The sequence below is a fragment of the Chiloscyllium punctatum genome, chromosome 41, assembly GCF_047496795.1.
Source record: "Chiloscyllium punctatum isolate Juve2018m chromosome 41, sChiPun1.3, whole genome shotgun sequence".
Classification (NCBI taxonomy): Eukaryota; Metazoa; Chordata; class Chondrichthyes; order Orectolobiformes; family Hemiscylliidae; genus Chiloscyllium; species Chiloscyllium punctatum.
The window spans coordinates 502452-517977 of NC_092779.1; positions in this window are offsets into that span (position 1 = coordinate 502452).

Sequence of the window (15526 nt, forward strand, 5' to 3'; positions counted from 1 at the left end):
TTCTCGCCCTCTGTTTCAGCCCCTCTGTTTCTCGCCCTCTGTTTCAGACCCTCTGATTCAGCCCCTCTGTTTCAGCCCCTCTGAATCAGCCCCTCTGATTCAGCCCCTCTGTTTCAGCCCCTCTGTTTCAGCCCCTCTGTTTCTCGCCCTCTGTTTCAGCCCCTCTGTTTCAGCCCCACTGTGTCAGCCCCTCTGTTTCAGCCCCTCTATTTCTCGCCCTCTGTTTCAGCCCCTCTGTTTCAGCCCCACTGTGTCAGCCCCTCTGTTTCAGGCCCTCTGTTTCTCGCCCTCTGTTTCAGCCCCTCTGTTTCTCGCCCTCTGTTTCAGCCCCTCTGTTTCTCGCCCTCTGATTCAGCCCCTCTGTTTCAGCCCCACTGTGTCAGCCCCTCTGTTTCAGCCCCTCTGTTTCTCGCCCTCTGTTTCAGCCCCTCTGTTTCTCGCCCTCTGATTCAGCCCCTCTGTTTCTCGCCCTCTGTTTCAGCCCCTCTGTTTCAGCCCCTCTGTTTCTCGCCCTCTGTTTCAGTCCCTCTGTTTCTCGCCCCCTGTTTCAGCCCCTCTATTTCTCGCCCTCTGTTTCAGCCCCTCTGTTTCAGCCCCACTGTGTCAGCCCCTCTGTTTCAGACACTCTGTTTCTCGCGCTCTGTTTCAGCCCCTCTGTTTCCCGCCCTCTGTTTCAGCCCCTCTGTTTCTCGCCCTCTGTTTCAGCCCCTCTGATTCAGCCCCTCTGATTCAGCCCCTCTGAATCAGCCCCTCTGATTCAGCCCCGCTGTTTCAGCCCCTCTGTTTCAGCTCCTCTGTTTCTCGCCCTCTGTTTCAGCCCCTCTGTTTCTCACCCTCTGTTTCAGCCCCTCTGTTTCAGCCCCGCTGTTTCTCGCCCTCTGTTTCAGCCCCTCTGTTTCTCGCCCTCTGTTTCAGCCCCTCTGATTCAGCCCCTCTGTTTCTCGCCCTCTGTTTCTCGCCCTCTTTTTCAGACCCTCTGTTTCTTGCCCTCTGTTTCAGCCCCTCTGTTTCAGCCCCTCTGTTTCAGCGCCTCTGTTTCTCGCCCTCTGTTTCAGCCCCTCTGTTTCTCACCCTCTGTTTCAGCCCCTCTGTTTCTCGCCCTCTGTTTCAGTACCCTCTATTTCTCGCACTCTGTTTCAGCCCCTCTGTTTCAGCCCCACTGTTTCAGCCCCTCTGTTTCAGCCCCTCTGTTTCTCGCCCTCTCTTTCAGCCCCTCTGTTTCTCGCCCTCTGTTTCAGCCCCTCTGTTTCTCGCCCTCTGTTTCTCGCCCTCTGTTTCAGCCCCTCTGTTTCAGTCCCTCTGTTTCTCGCCCTTTGTTTCTCGCCTTCTGTTTCAGCCCCTCTGATTCTCGCCCTCTGTTTCAGCCCCTCTGTTTCCTGCCCTCTGTTTCAGCCCCTCTGTTTCTCGCCCTCTGTTTCAGCCTCTCTGTTTCAGCCCCTCTGTTTCTCGCCCTCTGATTCAGCCCCACTGTTTCAGCCCCTCTGTTTCAGTCCCTCTGTTTCTCGCCCTCTGTTTCTCGCCCTCTGTTTCAGCCCCTCTGTTTCTCGCCCTCTGTTTCAGTCCCTCTGTTTCTCGCCCTCTGTTTCAGCCCCTCTATTTCTCGCCCTCTGTTTCAGCCCCTCTGTTTCAGCCGCACTGTGTCAGCCCCACTGTTTCAGACCCTCTGTTGCTCGCCCTCTGTTTCAGCCCCTCTGTTTCTCGCCCTCTGTTTCAGCATCTCTGTTTCAGCCCCTCTGTTTCAGTCCCTCTGTTTCTCGCCCTCTGTTTCTCACCCTCTGTTTCAGCCACTCTGTTTCTCGCCCTCTGTTTCAGCCCCTCTGTTTCTCGCCCTCTGTTTCAGCCCCTCTGTTTCAGCCCCTCTGTTTCAGCCCCTCCGTTTCTCGCCCTCTGTTTCAGCCCCTCTGTTTCTCGCCCTCTGTTTCAGCCCCTCTGTTTCTCGCCCTCTGTTTCAGTCCCTCTGTTTCGCGCTCTCTGTTTCAGCCCCTCTGTTTCAGTCCCTCTGTTTCTCGCCCTCTGTTTCTGCCCGTCTGTTTCTCGCCCTCTGTTTCAGCCCCTCTGTTTCTCGCCCCCTGTTTCAGCCCCTCTGTTTCTCGCCCTCTGTTTCAGACCCTCTGATTCAGCCCCTCTGTTTCAGCCCCTCTGAATCAGCCCCTCTGATTCAGCCCCTCTTTTTCAGCCCCTCTGTTTCAGCCCCTCTGTTTCTCGCCCTCTGTTTCAGCCCCTCTGTTTCAGCCCCACTCTGTCAGCCCCTCTGTTTCAGCCACTCTATTTCTCGCCCTCTGTTTCAGCCCCTCTGTTTCAGCCCCACTGTATCAGCCCCTCTCTTTCAGCCCCTCTGTTTCTCGCCCTCTGCTTCAGCCCCTCTGTTTCTCGCCCTCTGTTTCAGCCCCTCTGTTTCAGTCCCTCTGTTTCAGTCCCTCTGTTTCTCGCCCTCTGTCTCTCGCCCTCTGTTTCAGACCCTCTGTTTCAGCCCCTCTGTTTCAGCCCCTCTGTTTCTCGCCCTCTTTTTCAGCCCCTCTGTTTCTTGCCCTCTGTTTCAGCCCCTCTGTTTCAGCCCCTCTGTTTCAGCCCCTCTGTTTCTCGCCCTCTGTTTCAGCCCCTCTGTTTCTCACCCTTTGTTTCAGCCCCTCTGTTTCTCACCCTCTGTTTCAGCCCCTCCATTTCTCGCCCTCTGTTTCCCGCCCTCTGTTTCAGCCCCACTGTGTCAGGCCCTCTGTTTCAGCCCCACTGTTTCTCGCCCTCTGTTTCAGCCCCTCTGTTTCAGCCCCTCGGTTTCAGTCCCTCTGTTTCTCGCCCTCTGTTTCTCGCCCTTTGTTTCAGCCCCTCTGTTTCTCGCTCTCTGTTTCAGCCCCTCTGTTTCTCGCCCTCTGTTTCAGCCTCTCTGCTTCAGCCCCTCTGTTTCTCGCCCTCTGATTCAGCCCCTCTGTTTCAGCCCCTCTGTTTCAGTCCCTCTGTTTCTCGCCCTCTGTTTCTCACCCTCTGTTTCAGCCCCTCTGTTTCAGTCCCTCTGTTTCTCGCCCTCTGTTTCAGCCCCTGCAATTCTCGCCCTCTGTTTCAGCCCCTCTGTTTCAGCCCCACTGTGACAGCCCCTCTGTTTCAGATCCTCTGTTTCTCGCCCTCTGTTTCAGCCCGTCTGTTTCTCGCCCACTGTTTCAGCCCCTCTGTTTCTCGTCGTCTGTTTCAGCCGCTCTGTTTCCGCCCCTCTGTTTGAGTCCCTCTGATTCTCGCCCTCTGTTTCTCGCCCTCTGTTTCAGCCCCTCTGTTTCTCGCCCTCTGTTTCAGCCCCTCTGTTTCTCGCCCTCTGTTTCAGCCCCTCTGTTTCAGCCCCTCTGTTTCAGCCACTCCGTTTATCGCCCTCTGTTTCTGCCCCTCTGTTTCTCGCCCTCTGTTACAGCCCCTCTGTTTCTCACCCTCTGTTTCTTGCCCTCTGTTTCGCGCTCTCTGTTTCAGCCCCTCTGTTTCAGTCCCTCTGTTTCTCGCCCTCTGTTTCTGCCCGTCTGTTTCTCGCCCTCTGTTTCAGCCCCTCTGTTTCTCGCCCTCTGTTTCAGCCCCTCTGTTTCTCGCCCTCTGTTTCAGACCCTCTGATTCAGCCCCTCTGTTTCAGCCCCTCTGAATCAGCCCCTCTGATTCAGCGCCTCTGTTTCAGCCCCTCTGTTTCAGCCCCTCTGTTTCTCGCCCTCTGTTTCAGCCCCTCTGTTTCAGCCCCACTGTGTCAGCCCCTCTGTTTCAGCCCCTCTGTTTCTCGCCCTCTGTTTCAGCCCCTCTGTTTCTCGCCCTCTGATTCAGCCCCTCTGTTTCTCGCCCTCTGTTTAAGCCCCTCTGTTTCTCGCCCTCTGTTTCAGCCTCTCTGTTTCAGCCCCTCTGTTTCTCGCCCTCTGATTCAGCCCCTCTGTTTCAGCCCCTCTGTTTCAGTCCCTCTGTTTCTCGCCCTCTGTTTCTCGCCCTCTGTTTCAGCCCCTCTGTTTCTCGCCCTCTGTTTCAGTCCCTCTGTTTCTCGCCATCTGTTTCAGCCCCTCTATTTCTCGCCCTCTGTTTCAGCCCCTCTGTTTCAGCCGCACTGTGTCAGCCCCACTGTTTCAGACCCTCTGTTTCTCGCCCTCTGTTTCAGCCCCTCTGTTTCTCGCCCTCTGTTTCAGCCCCTCTGTTTCTCGCCCTCTGTTTCAGCATCTCTGTTTCCGCCCCTCTGTTTCAGTCCCTCTGTTTCTCGCCCTCTGTTTCTCACCCTCTGTTTCAGCCACTCTGTTTCTCGCCCTCTGTTTCAGCCCCTCTGTTTCTCGCCCTCTGTTTCAGCCCCTCTGTTTCAGCCCCGCTGTTTCAGCCCCTCCGTTTCTCGCCCTCTGTTTCAGCCCCTCTGTTTCTCGCCCTCTGTTTCAGCCCCTCTGTTTCTCGCCCTCTGTTTCAGTCCCTCTGTTTCGCGCTCTCTGTTTCAGCCCCTCTGTTTCAGTCCCTCTGTTTCTCGCCCTCTGTTTCTGCCCGTCTGTTTCTCGCCCTCTGTTTCAGCCCCTCTGTTTCTCGCCCTCTGTTTCAGCCCCTCTGCTTCTCGCCCTCTGTTTCAGACCCTCTGATTCAGCCCCTCTGTTTCAGCCCCTCTGAATCAGCCCCTCTGATTCAGCCCCTCTGTTTCAGCCCCTCTGTTTCAGCCCCTCTGTTTCTCGCCCTCTGTTTCAGCCCCTCTGTTTCAGCTCCACTCTGTCAGCCCCTCTGTTTCAGCCACTCTATTTCTCGCCCTCTGTTTCAGCCCCTCTGTTTCAGCCCCACTGTATCAGCCCCTCTCTTTCAGCCCCTCTGTTTCTCGCCCTCTGCTTCAGCCCCTCTGTTTCTCGCCCTCTGTTTCAGCCCCTCTGTTTCAGTCCCTCTGTTTCAGTCCCTCTGTTTCTCGCCCTCTGTTTCTCGCCCTCTGTTTCAGACCCTCTGTTTCAGCCCCTCTGTTTCAGCCCCTCTGTTTCTCGCCCTCTTTTTCAGCCCCTCTGTTTCTTGCCCTCTGTTTCAGCCCCTCTGTTTCAGCCCCTCTGTTTCAGCCCCTCTGTTTCTCGCCCTCTGTTTCAGCCCCTCTGTTTCTCACCCTTTGTTTCAGCCCCTCTGTTTCTCACCCTCTGTTTCAGCCCCTCCATTTCTCGCCCTCTGTTTCAGCCCCTCTGTTTCAGCCCCACTGTGTCAGCTCCTCTGTTTCATCCCCACTGTTTCTCGCCCTCTGTTTCAGCCCCTCTGTTTCAGCCCCTCTGTTTCAGTCCCTCTGTTTCTCGCCCTCTGTTTCTCGCCCTCTGTTTCAGCCCCTCTGTTTCTCGCCCTCTGTTTCAGCCCCTCTGTTTCTCGCCCTCTGTTTCAGCCTCTCTGCTTCAGCCCCACTGTTTCTCGCCCTCTGATTCAGCCCCTCTGGTTCAGCCCCTCTGTTTCAGTCCCTCTGTTTCTCGCCCTCTGTTTCAGCCCCTCTGTTTCAGTCCCTCTGTTTCTCGCCCTCTGTTTCTCACCCTCTGTTTCAGCCCCTCTGTTTCTCGCCCTCTGTTTCAGTCCCTCTGTTTCTCGCCCTCTGTTTCAGCCCCTCCAATTCTCGCCCTCTGTTTCAGACCCTCTGTTTCTCGCCCTCTGTTTCAGCCCGTCTGTTTCTCGCCCACTGTTTCAGCCCCTCTGTTTCTCGTCGTCTGTTTCAGCCGCTCTGTTTCCGCCCCTCTGTTTCAGTCCCTCTGATTCTCGCCCTCTGTTTCTCGCCCTCTGTTTCAGCCCCTCTGTTTCTCGCCCTCTGTTTCAGCCCCTCTGTTTCTCGCCCTCTGTTTCAGCCCCTCTGTTTCAGCCCCTCTGTTTCAGCCCCTCCGTTTATCGCCCTCTGTTTCAGCCCCTCTGTTTCTCGCCCTCTGTTACAGCCCCTCTGTTTCTCACCCTCTGTTTCTTGCCCTCTGTTTCGCGCTCTCTGTTTCAGCCCCACTGTTTCAGTCCCTCTGTTTCTCGCCCTCTGTTTCTGCCCGTCTGTTTCTCGCCCTCTGTTTCAGCCCCTCTGTTTCTCGCCCTCTGTTTCAGCCCCTCTGTTTCTCGCCCTCTGTTTCAGACCCTCTGATTCAGCCCCTCTGTTTCAGCCCCTCTGAATCAGCCCCTCTGATTCAGCGCCGCTGTTTCAGCCCCTCTGTTTCAGCCCCTCTGTTTCTCGCCCTCTGTTTCAGCCCCTCTGTTTCAGCCCCACTGTGTCAGCCCCTCTGTTTCAGCCCCTCTGTTTCTCGCCCTCTGTTTCAGCCCCTCTGTTTCTCGCCCTCTGATTCAGCCCCTCTGTTTCTCGCCCTCTGTTTCAGCCCCTCTGTTTCAGCCCCTCTGTTTCTCGCCCTCTGTTTCAGTCCCTCTGTTTCTCGCCCCCTGTTTCAGCCCCTCTATTTCTCGCCCTCTGTTTCAGCCCCTCTGTTTCAGCCCCACTGTGTCAGCCCCTCTGTTTCAGACACTCTGTTTCTCGCGCTCTGTTTCAGCCCCTCTGTTTCCCGCCCTCTGTTTCAGCCCCTCTGTTTCTCGCTCTCTGTTTCAGCCCCTCTGATTCAGCCCCTCTGATTCAGCCCCTCTGAATCAGCCCCTCTGATTCAGCCCCTCTGTTTCAGCCCCTCTGTTTCAGCTCCTCTGTTTCTCTCCCTCTGTTTCAGCCCCTCTGTTTCTCACCCTCTGTTTCAGCCCCTCTGTTTCAGCCCCGCTGTTTCTCGCCCTCTGTTTCAGCCCCTCTGTTTCTCGCCCTCTGTTTCAGCCCCTCTGATTCAGCCCCTCTGTTTCTCGCCCTCTGTTTCTCGCCCTCTTTTTCAGCCCCTCTGTTTCTTGCCCTCTGTTTCAGCCCCTCTGTTTCAGCCCCTCTGTTTCAGCGCCTCTGTTTCTCGCCCTCTGTTTCAGCCCCTCTGTTTCTCACCCCCTGTTTCAGCCCCTCTGTTTCTCGCCCTCTGTTTCAGTACCCTCTATTTCTCGCACTCTGTTTCAGCCCCTCTGTTTCAGCCCCACTGTTTCAGCCCCTCTGTTTCAGCCCCTCTGTTTCTCGCCCCCTCTTTCAGCCCCTCTGTTTCTCGCCCTCTGTTTCAGCCCCTCTGTTTCTCGCCCTCTGTTTCTCGCCCTCTGTTTCAGCCCCTCTGTTTCAGTCCCTCTGTTTCTCGCCCTTTGTTTCTCGCCTTCTGTTTCAGCCCCTCTGATTCTCGCCCTCTGTTTCAGCCCCTCTGTTTCCTGCCCTCTGTTTCAGCCCCTCTGTTTCTCGCCCTCTGTTTCAGCCTCTCTGTTTCAGCCCCTCTGTTTCTCGCCCTCTGATTCAGCCCCTCTGTTTCAGCCCCTCTGTTTCAGTCCCTCTGTTTCTCGCCCTCTGTTTCTCGCCCTCTGTTTCAGCCCCTCTGTTTCTCGCCCTCTGTTTCAGTCCCTCTGTTTCTCGCCCTCTGTTTCAGCCCCTCTATTTCTCGTCCTCTGTTTCAGCCCCTCTGTTTCAGCCGCACTGTGTCAGCCCCACTGTTTCAGACCCTCTGTTTCTCGCCCTCTGTTTCAGCCCCTCTTTTTCTCGCCCTCTGTTTCAGCCCCTCTGTTTCTCGCCCTCTGTTTCAGCATCTCTGTTTCAGCCCCTCTGTTTCAGTCCCTCTGTTTCTCGCCCTCTGTTTCTCACCCTCTGTTTCAGCCACTCTGTTTCTCGCCCTCTGTTTCAGCCCCTCTGTTTCTCACCCTCTGTTTCAGCCCCTCTGTTTCAGCCCCTCTGTTTCAGCCCCTCCGTTTCTCGCCCTCTGTTTCAGCCCCTCTGTTTCTCGCCCTCTGTTTCAGCCCCTCTGTTTCTCGCCCTCTGTTTCAGTCCCTCTGTTTCGCGCTCTCTGTTTCAGCCCCTCTGTTTCAGTCCCTCTGTTTCTCGCCCTCTGTTTCTGCCCGTCTGTTTCTCGCCCTCTGTTTCAGCCCCTCTGTTTCTCGCACTCTGTTTCAGCCCCTCTGTTTCTCGCCCTCTGTTTCAGACCCTCTGATTCAGCCACTCTGTTTCAGCCCCTCTGAATCAGCCCCTCTGATTCAGCCCCTCTTTTTCAGCCCCTCTGTTTCAGCCCCTCTGTTTCTCGCCCTCTGTTTCAGCCCCTCTGTTTCAGCCCCACTCTGTCAGCCCCTCTGTTTCAGCCACTCTATTTCTCGCCCTGTGTTTCAGCCCCTCTGTTTCAGCCCCACTGTATCAGCCCATCTCTTTCAGCCCCTCTGTTTCTCGCCCTCTGCTTCAGCCCCTCTGTTTCTCGCCCTCTGTTTCAGCCCCTCTGTTTCAGTCCCTCTGTTTCAGTCCCTCTGTTTCTCGCCCTCTGTTTCTCGCCCTCTGTTTCAGACCCTCTGTTTCAGCCCCTCTGTTTCAGCCCCTCTGTTTCTCGCCCTCTGTTTCAGCCCCTCTGTTCAGCCCCTCTGTTTCAGTCCCTCTGTTTCTCGCCCTCTGTTTCAGCCCCTCTGTTTCTTGACCGCTGTTTCAGCCCCTCTGTTTCTCGCCCTATGTTTCAGCCTCTCTGTTTCAGCCCCTCTGTTTCAGCCCCTCTGTTTCTCGCCCTCTGTTTCAGCCCCTCTGTTTCTCGCCCTCTGTTTCAGCCCCTCTGTTTCAGCCCCTCTGTTTCAGTCCCTCTGTTTCTCGCCCTCTGTTTCTCGCCCTCTGCTTCAGCCCCTCTCTTTCTCACCCTCTGTTTCAGTCCCTCTGTTTCTCGCCCTCTGTTTAAGCCCCTCTATTTCTCGCCCTCTGTTTCAGCCCCTCTGTTTCAGCCCCACTGTGTCAGCCCCTCTGTTTCAGACCCTCTGTTTCTCGCCCTCTGTTTCAGCCCCTCTGTTTCTCGCCCTCTGTTTCAGCCCCTCTGTTTCTCGCCCTCTGTTTCAGCCCCTCTGTTTCATTCCCTCTGTTTCTCGCCCTCTGTTTCTCGCCCTCTGTTTCAGCCCCTCTGTTTCTCGCCCTCTGTTTCAGCCCCTCTGTTTCTCGCCCTCTGTTTCAGCCCCTCTGTTTCAGCCCCTCTGTTTCAGCCCCTCTGTTTCTCGCCCTCTGTTTCATCCCCTCTGTTTCTTGCCCTCTGTTTCAGCCCCTCTGTTTCTCGCCCTCCGTTTCAGCCCCTCTGTTTCAGCCCCTCTGTTTCAGCCCCTCTGTTTCAGCCCCTCTTATTCTCGCCCTCTGTTTCAGCCCCTCTGTTTCTCGCCCTCTGTTTCAGACCCTCTGTTTATCACCCTCTGTTTCAGCCCCTCTGATTCAGCCCCTCTGTTTCAGCCCCTCTGATTCATCCCCTCTGTTTCAGCCCCTCTATTTCAGCCTCTCTGTTTAAGCCCCTCTGATTCAGCCCCTCTGTTTCAGGCTCTCTGTTTCAGCCCGTCTGTTTCAGCCCCTCTGTTTCAGCCCCTCTGTTTCTCGCACTCTGTTTCTCGACCGCTGTTTCAGTCCCTTAGTTTCTCGCCCACTGTTTCAGCCCCTCTGTTTCAGCCCCTCTGTTTCTTGCCCTCTGTTTCAGCCCTTCTGATTCAGCCCCTCTGATTCAGCCCCTCTGTTTCTCGCCCTCTGTTTCAGCCCCTCTGTTTCTGCCCTTCTGTTTCAGCCTCTCTGTTTCAGCGCCTCTGTTTCTTGCCCTCTGTTTCAGCCCCTCTGTTTCTCGACATCTGTTTCAGTACCTCTGTTTCTCGACCTCTGTTTCAGTCCCTCTGTTTCTCGCCATCTGTTTCAGCCCCTCTGTTTCGCGCTCTCTGTTTCAGCCCCTCTGTTTCTGCTCCTCTGTTTCTCGCCCTCTGTTTCTGCCCCTCTGTTTCTCGCCCTCTGTTTCAGCCCCTCTGTTTCTCGCCCTCTTTTTCAGCCCCTCTGATTAAGCCACTCTGTTTCAGCTCCTCTGATTAAGCCCCTCTGATTCAGCCCCTCTGAATCAGCCCCTCTGATTCAGCCCCTCTATTTCAGCCCCTCTGTTTCTCGCCCTCTGTGTCAGCCCCTCTGTTTCTCACCCTCTGTTTCAGCCCCTATGTTTCAGCCCCTCTGTTTCTCGCCCTCTGTTTCAGCCCCTCTGTTTCTCGCCCTCTGTTTCAGCCCCTCTGTTTCTCGCCCTCTGTTTCAGCCCGTCTATTTCTCGCCCTCTGTTTCAGCCCCTCTGTTTTAGCCCCACTGTTTCAGCCCCTCTGTTTCAGCCCCTCTGTTTCTCGCCCTCTGTTTCAGCCGCTCTGTTTCTCGCCCTCTGTATCAGCCCCTCTGTTTCAGCCCCTCTGTTTCAGTCCCTCTGTTTCTCGCCCTCTGTTTCAGCCCCTCTGTTTCAGCCCCTCTGTTTCACGCCCTCTGTTTCAGCCCCTCTGTTTCTTGCCCTTTGTTTCAGCCACTCTGTTTCTCGCCCTCTGTTTCAGCCTCTCTGTATCTCGCCCTCTGTTTCAGCCCCTCTGTTTCAGCCCCTCTGTTTCAGCCACTCTGTTTCAGCCCTCTGTTTCTCGCCCTCTGTTTCAGGCCCTCTGTTTCTCGCCCTCTGTTTCAGCCTCTCTGTTTCTCGCCCTCTGTTTCAGCTCCTCTCTTTCAGCCCCTCTGTATCTCGCCCTCTGTTTCAGCCCCTCTGTTTCTCGCCCTCTGTATCAGCCGCTTTGTTTCAGCCCCTCTGTTTCAGCCCCTCTTTTTCAGCCCCTCTATTTCTCGCCCTCTGTTTCTCGCCCTCTGCATCAGCCCCTCTGTTTCTCGCCCTCTGTTTCAGCCCCTCTGTTTCAGCCCCTCTGATTCAGCCCGTCTGATTCAGTCCCTCTGTTTCTCGCCCTCTGTTTCAGCCACTCTGTTTCAGCCCCTCTGTTTCTTGCCCTCTGTTTCAGCCCCTCTGTTTCAGCCCCTCTGTTTCAGCCCCTCTGTTTCTCGCCCTCTGTTTCAGCCCCTCTGTTTCTCGCCCTCTGTTTCAGTCCCTCTGTTTCGCGCTCTCTGTTCCAGCCCCTTTGTTTCAGTCCCTCTGTTTCTCGCCCTCTGTTTCTGCACGTCTGTTTCTCGCCCTCTGTTTCAGCCCCTCTGTTTCTCGCCCTCTGTTTCAGCCCCTCTGATTCAGCCCCTCTGTTTCAGCCCCTCTGAATCAGCCCCTCTGATTCAGCCCCTCTGTTTCAGCCCCTCTGTTTCAGCCCCTCTGTTTCTCCCTCTGTTTCAGCCCCACTGTTTCTCACCCTCTGTTTCAGCCCCTCTGTTTCAGCCCCTCTGTTTCTCGCACTCTGTTTCAGCCCCTCTGTTTCTCGCCCTCTGTTTCAGCCCCTCTGTTTCTCGCCCTCTGTTTCAGCCCCTCTGTTTCTCGCCCTCTGTTTTAGCCCCTCTGTTTAAGCCCCTCTGTTTCAGCCGCTCTGTTTCTCGCCCTCTGTTTCAGCCCCTCTGATTCAGCCCCTCTGTTTCAGCCCCTCTGAATCAGCCCCTCTGATTCAGCTCCTCTGTTTCAGCCCCTCTGTTTCAGCCCCTCTGTTTCTCCCTCTGTTTCAGCCCCACTGTTTCTCACCCTCTGTTTCAGCCCCTCTGTTTCTCGCACTCTGTTTCAGCCCCTCTGTTTCTCGCCCTTTGTTTCAGCCCCTCTGTTTCTCGCCCTCTGTTTCAGCCCCTCTGTTTCTCGCCCTCTGTTTCAGCCCCTCTGTTTCTCGCCCTGTGTTTCAGTCCCTCTGTTTCTCGCCCCCTGTTTCAGCCCCTCTATTTCTCGCCCTCTGTTTCAGCCCCTCTGTTTCAGCCCCACTGTGTCAGCCCCTCTGTTTCAGACACTCTGTTTCTCGCGCTCTGTTTCAGCCCCTCTGTTTCCCGCCCTCTGTTTCAGCCCCTCTGTTTCTCGCCCTCTGTTTCAGCCCCTCTGATTCAGCCCCTCTGATTCAGCCCCTCTGAATCAGCCCCTCTGATTCAGCCCCTCTGTTTCAGCCCCTCTGTTTCAGCTCCTCTGTTTCTCGCCCTCTGTTTCAGCCCCTCTGTTTCTCACCCTCTGTTTCAGCCCCTCTGTTTCAGCCCCGCTGTTTCTCGCCCTCTGTTTCAGCCCCTCTGTTTCTCGCCCTCTGTTTCAGCCCCTCTGATTCAGCCCCTCTGTTTCTCGCCCTCTGTTTCTCGCCCTCTTTTTCAGCCCCTCTGTTTCTTGCCCTCTGTTTCAGCCCCTCTGTTTCAGCCCCTCTGTTTCAGCGCCTCTGTTTCTCGCCCTCTGTTTCAGCCCCTCTGTTTCTCACCCTCTGTTTCAGCCCCTCTGTTTCTCGCCCTCTGTTTCAGTACCCTCTATTTCTCGCACTCTGTTTCAGCCCCTCTGTTTCAGCCCCACTGTTTCAGCCCCTCTGTTTCAGCCCCTCTGTTTCTCGCCCTCTCTTTCAGCCCCTCTGTTTCTCGCCCTCTGTTTCAGCCCCTCTGTTTCTCGCCCTCTGTTTCTCGCCCTCTGTTTCAGCCCCTCTGTTTCAGTCCCTCTGTTTCTCGCCCTTTGTTTCTCTCCTTCTGTTTCAGCCCCTCTGATTCTCGCCCTCTGTTTCAGCCCCTCTGTTTCCTGCCCTCTGTTTCAGCCCCTCTGTTTCTTGCCCTCTGTTTCAGCCTCTCTGTTTCAGCACCTCTGTTTCTCGCCCTCTGATTCAGACCCTCTGTTTCAGCCCCTCTGTTTCAGTCCCTCTGTTTCTCGCCCTCTGTTTCTCGCCCTCTGTTTCAGCCCCTCTGTTTCTCGCCCTCTGTTTCAGTCCCTCTGTTTCTCGCCCTCTGTTTCAGCCCCTCTATTTCTCGCCCTCTGTTTCAGCCCCTCTGTTTCTCGCCCTCTGTTTCAGCCCCTCTGTTTCAGCCCCTCTGTTTCAGCTCCTCCGTTTCTCGCCCTCTGTTTCAGCCCCTCTGTTTCTCGCCCTCTGTTTCAGCCCCTCTGTTTCTCGCCCTCTGTTTCAGTCCCTCTGTTTCGCACTCTCTGTTTCAGCCCCTCTGTTTCAGTCCCTCTGTTTCTCGCCCTCTGTTTCTGCCCGTCTGTTTCTCGCCCTCTGTTTCAGCCCCTCTGTTTGTCGCCCTCTGTTTCAGCCCCTCTGGTTCTCACCCTCTGTTTCAGACCCTCTGATTCAGCCCCTCTGTTTCAGCCCCTCTGAATCAGCCCCTCTGATTCAGCCCCTCTTGTTCAGCCCCTCTGTTTCAGCCCCTCTGTTTCTCGCCCTCTGTTTCAGCCCCTCTGTTTCAGCCCCACTCTGTCAGCCCCTCTGTTTCAGCCACTCTATTTCTCGCCCTCTGTTTCAGCAGCTCTGTTTCAGCGCCACTGTATCAGCCCCTCTCTTTCAGCCCCTCTGTTTCTCGCCCTCTGCTTCAGCCCCTCTGTTTCTCGCCCTCTGTTTCAGCCCCTCTGTTTCAGTCCCTCTGTTTCAGTCCCTCTGTTTCTCGCCCTCTGTTTCTCGCCCTCTGTTTCAGACCCTCTGTTTCAGCCCCTCTGTTTCAGCCCCTCTGTTTCTCGCCCTCTGTTTCAGCCCCTCTGTTCAGCCCCTCTGTTTCAGCCCCTCTGTTTCTCGCCCTCTGTTTCAGCCCCACTGTTTCTTGCCCGCTGTTTCAGCCCCTCTGTTTCTCGCCCTATGTTTCAGCCTCTCTGTTTCAGCCCCTCTGTTTCTCGCCCTCTGTTTCAGCCCCTCTGTTTCTCGCCCTCTGTTTCAGCCCCTCTGTTTCAGCCCCTCTGTTTCAGTCCCTCTGTTTCTCGCCCTCTGTTTCTCGCCCTCTGCTTCAGACCCTCTCTTTCTCACCCTCTGTTTCAGTCCCTCTGTTTCTCGCCCTCTGTTTAAGCCCCTCTATTTCTCGCCCTCTGTTTCAGCCCCTCTGTTTCAGCCCCACTGTGTCAGCCCCTCTGTTTCAGACCCTCTGTTTCTCGCCCTCTGTTTCAGCCCCTCTGTTTCTCGCCCTCTGTTTCAGCCCCTCTGTTTCTCGCCCTCTGTTTCAGCCCCTCTGTTTCATTCCCTCTGTTTCTCGCCCTCTGTTTCTCGCCCTCTGTTTCAGCCCCTCTGTTTCTCGCCCTCTGTTTCAGCCCCTCTGTTTCTCGCCCTCTGTTTCAGCCCCTCTGTTTCAGCCCCTCTGTTTCAGCCCCTCTGTTTCTCGCCCTCTGTTTCATCCCCTCTGTTTCTTGCCCTCTGTTTCAGCCCCTCTGTTTCTCGCCCTCCGTTTCAGCCCCTCTGTTTCAGCCCCTCTGTTTCTGCCCCTCTGTTTCAGCCCCTCTGTTTCTCGCCCTCTGTTTCAGCCCCTCTGTTTCTCGCCCTCTGTTTCAGACCCTCTGTTTATCACCCTCTGTTTCAGCCCCTCTGATTCAGCCCCTCTGTTTCAGCCCCTCTGATTCATCCCCTCTGTTTCAGCCCCTCTATTTCAGCCTCTCTGTTTAAGCCCCTCTGATTCAGCCCCTCTGTTTCAGGCTCTCTGTTTCAGCCCGTCTGTTTCAGCCCCTCTGTTTCAGCCCCTCTGTTTCTCGCACTCTGTTTCTCGACCGCTGTTTCAGTCCCTTAGTTTCTCGCCCACTGTTTCAGCCCCTCTGTTTCAGCCCCTCTGTTTCTTGCCCTCTGTTTCAGCCCTTCTGATTCAGCCCCTCTGATTCAGCCCCTCTGTTTCTCGCCCTCTGTTTCAGCCCCTCTGTTTCTGCCCTTCTGTTTCAGCCTCTCTGTTTCAGCGCCTCTGTTTCTTGCCCTCTGTTTCAGCCCCTCTGTTTCTCGAAATCTGTTTCAGTACCTCTGTTTCTCGACCTCTGTTTCAGTCCCTCTGTTTCTCGCCATCTGTTTAAGCCCCTCTGTTTCGCGCTCTCTGTTTCAGCCCCTCTGTTTCTGCTCCTCTGTTTCTCGCCCTCTGTTTCTGCCCCTCGGTTTCTCGCCCTCTGTTTCAGCCCCTCTGTTTCTCGCCCTCTTTTTCAGCCCCTCTGATTAAGCCACTCTGTTTCATGTCCTCTGATTAAGCCCCTCTGATTCAGCCCCTCTGAATCAGCCCCTCTGATTCAGCCCCTCTGTTTCAGCCCCTCTGTTTCAGCCCCTCTGTTTCTCGCCCTCTGTTTTAGCCCCTCTGTTTCTCACCCTCTGTTTCAGCCCCTATGTTTCAGCCCCTCTGTTTCTCGCCCTCTTTTTCAGCCCCTCTGTTTCTCGCCCTCTGTTTCAGCCCCTCTGTTTCAGCCCCTCTGTTTCAGCCCCTCTGTTTCTCGCCCTCTGTTTCAGCCCCTCTGTTTCTCGCCCTCTGTTTCAGCCCGTCTATTTCTCGCCCTCTGTTTCAGCCCCTCTGTTTTAGCCACACTGTTTCAGCCCCTTTGTTTCAGCCCCTCTGTTTCTCGCCCTCTGTTTCAGCCGCTCTGTTTCTCGCCCTCTGTATCAGCCCCTCTGTTTCAGCCCCTCTGTTTCAGTCCCTCTGTTTCTCGCCCTCTGTTTCAGCCCCTCTGTTTCAGCCCCTCTGTTTCACGCCCTCTGTTTCAGCCCCTCTGTTTCAGCCCCTCTGTTTCTCGCCCTCCGTTTCAGCCCCTCTGTTTCAGCCCCTCTGTTTCAGCCCCTCTGTTTCAGCCCCTCTGTTTCTCCCTCTGTTTCAGCCCCACTGTTTCTCACCCTCTGTTTCACCCCCTCTGTTTCAGCCCCTCTGTTTCTCGCCCTCTGTTTTAGCCCCTCTGTTTAAGCCCCTCTGTTTCAGCCGCTCTGTTTCTCG